The sequence below is a fragment of the Bremia lactucae genome, linkage group LG1 (assembly GCF_004359215.1).
Source record: "Bremia lactucae strain SF5 linkage group LG1, whole genome shotgun sequence".
NCBI lineage: Eukaryota > Oomycota > Peronosporomycetes > Peronosporales > Peronosporaceae > Bremia > Bremia lactucae.
This window is the reverse complement of record NC_090610.1, coordinates 152,864-156,032: the sequence shown is the minus strand read 5'-3', so window position 1 is coordinate 156,032 and position 3,169 is coordinate 152,864.

Sequence of the window (3,169 nt, the reverse complement as noted above, 5' to 3'; positions counted from 1 at the left end):
TTCTATCTATTAATGCTAACTTCATTATAAACTAATACTAAACATTCAAATGAAATCTTATCTTATCTTATCTGTCTCTCTTTTTTGTTTACATCTACAGTTGATTAGTCTGCGGGATGAATAGATACAATGGCCTATACGTATTTATGGATAAGATTTCTGCACATTACTATATAAAGTAATATTTTTCCAAATATTGTCTACCTTTTGGATAATATATTAATTAACAACCTTTAAGTGTTAATTTCATGTAACGATACACCCCGTTACATCACCCCTCCCTTAAAGGACAATCACTATGATTGTCATTGGATCAAGTGGTCACAATGTGACCACATCATTTAAAAAACGATGTTGATTGGTCAGAACCATCATTTTTAATTCCATCGCATGAAGAACAAATTCATGCGGGGTGCTGAAAGTGCGGCGCCTTCGGCTGCGGTTCGTGTAGCCGCGGGTGACGCACTGTTATCTCTTGCGGTAGACGGAACGTCTGCCGTAGTATCTTCTGCTCGCGCAACACTAAATGTTGCGGGTGCACGTGGTGATTTACCACGTGAATACGACCCCACTTTGGAGGTCGACTACGAATGCGAGTCGGACGAAATGGCCGACTCGGGGAGAATAGAACAGTCGCCTGATAGACGTCAGGCGGCTGACTATGAGCCTTCGAATGAGAGGGCTTATTCTGATAGATGAGTTAATAGTCTATTTGGTTCCGACGATGAGGGTGATCCCTCATCGCCCGTTTTATCTTTCGTACGGTCATCTGCACCTGCTTCTGTGCAAGGTGATGACGATGGCGTAAGCCATCGTAATAAAAGTTTTTGTGACACCACTGCTTCAGTGGGTACCACTCAGGAGAGTAAAGACAGTAAAATGTCTCATCTCGTCCCTGAAAAGAAGCCGTGGCTTTTGCCAGAATGGCTAATCAATAGCTTGTCTGGAGGGACGACTCTTCACAATAAATATCCTTTATTAATTGCGACAAAGATACATGGCCTTGATCCCAGCGCGAAAAACTTTCGCGCTGAGAAAGATTTTTATCTCAATGCTTCTCTTAAGCATCGATATTTTAGTGGCAACAATAAGCGAGATAAAGCCTCGCTTATGCAAGCCTGGACCACGTTCATTCGCAATGTCAAAGACATTGGACAGGAAGCCTGGCTTCAAAAACTTAACGCGAATCGCGTCAAGTTTGAGAAACGAACTTCAACCGGTGCAAAGTATAAATTGCATCGGTTGTCACGTGAGGCGGGGCTTCCATGCCTCACGTGGGGTGATCCCTGCCCGTGTTGTGATGCCAACTCGAAGAGGATAAAAGGGTATTTATTTTCCCTTTCTTCGCCTTGGGGAAGGGATCGCATCTCTATTGAGATGCGTGAAGCGATTGACGTTTTGCAATCGATTTACATGCGCCAGGGGCGCGTGTTTTCCGATGGGACTCGTCATACTGACGGACGAGGCCCTCAACGTCAGCAACCAGCTGGGAACGAGGGTCCCAGCTGTCATGTGAAGGTGGATAACCACGCCAGCGAACAAGATAACTCGTTCGCTGCCCCTTCCATCACGGTGGCTCAAAATACGTTCCACAAGGAAACGTTGACCACCGTGGGAACCCACCAGTGGTTGTGGTGGAGGAGGGATTATTAGATCCGAACCGTGTGTCGGATCTAATGTCGAAGATGGACAAAATGGATCACTTCCTCCATGATTTGGAGGAAGGACTTGACCACGAGCGCGGCAAGCGTCGCTCGTTCGAGCAGAGGGTGCAGTCTCACCATATCGAGCGGTTGGAAGACCGTTCGAAGAGTGCGTGCTCCATGTTGGAGAACGAACGGAAATATCACGCTGTTCGTGATGAGCTGTCGTCAGCTTATCGCAGTTTCGAGGATATTCGGAACTGGCATGAGAAACTTCAGGGTCAACATGAGAATCTGGTTCGCGATCACAAGAATCTCTTAGGGATTCTTCAAAAGGGTGGTCAAATCCGTCCTCGGAAGAAGCCGCGTACTGATGGTACGGGCGGAGCCGACCAAGTAAGATGCGTTCGCATCCTACGTGGCAATTCTATTCTGTACGCATTGCCTCTACGATGCAGTACACGGAAAGGCCCAATGAACTGGGTAGTAGTTTACTGCTGCCCACATTAGTGACTAAACGCTTAGGTAAGTTTACCGTAGAGAGTAGCACTAGATCATTAATGTTAAATGAATGAACATTTGCTCTTCCATGTTTGTCTGCAGTCCGTTTCTGCCGGTCCACTGCGTTAGCAATGGAATCCTGAATGAAACGGATTATTAATTCTTGAGTTAGAATAAATATTTTTGCTGACTCATTTGTTTTGTCTTTTCCAAGGCGTTTTGTGCGCACTGCCATGAGATCATTCTCGTCTTCGATGTCGATTTCTTCGACATCGACATCACTCGCGTCGTTGTTAACTCCGACGCGTGATGAGCATGAGCCAGAAGTGGTTTTGCTCGTGCGAGTCCCCCCCCTTACACAAGAGAATCCCTCTAATTGGTGGGGAGTTGAGACGACGACACGTGGGGTGTCGCCGGTAACGGCTGTGTAATACAATAAGCCGTTACGTGTTGTGAATCGATCGGATGACGATCGATATAAAGCCGGTGATTCTTTAAAAGATTTAATGGATTCATTAAAGGATCCATCAAACATAGAAGGTCCTTATCTTCTGTGTAGGCTTTCTTTATGTCCTCAATTAAGGTTGATGACGGAACACTCGTAGTGAGTGTTGCAAAAGTGGGATTACTTTCACTGTTGGAGTGCCTTTGTGACTCGAAATCGGGTCGGCGTGAAAACGCATCAGCGACGACATAAGTCGTCCTGGTATACATTTGACGGAAAAATTATACTTCGCGAAGAAGGATAGCCACCTCGCCATTCTTTGCGAAAGGTGTAGGCTGTTTACAGCCGTGCGTAATGACGCATGGTCCGTATATACGATGAACGGTTCTATCTCCTAGGAGATTGGTCCTAAATTTAGCCAATGCATATTTCATGGCAAGGAGTTCCTTGTCATGCACTGGGTAATTGCGTTCAGCTGGTTGCAGCTGACGCGATTGATAACAGACGACGCGCTCCGCGCCGTCTGTATCGTATTGCATTAACGCGCAGCCGATTTCGAAATCGCTGGCGTCACAGACCA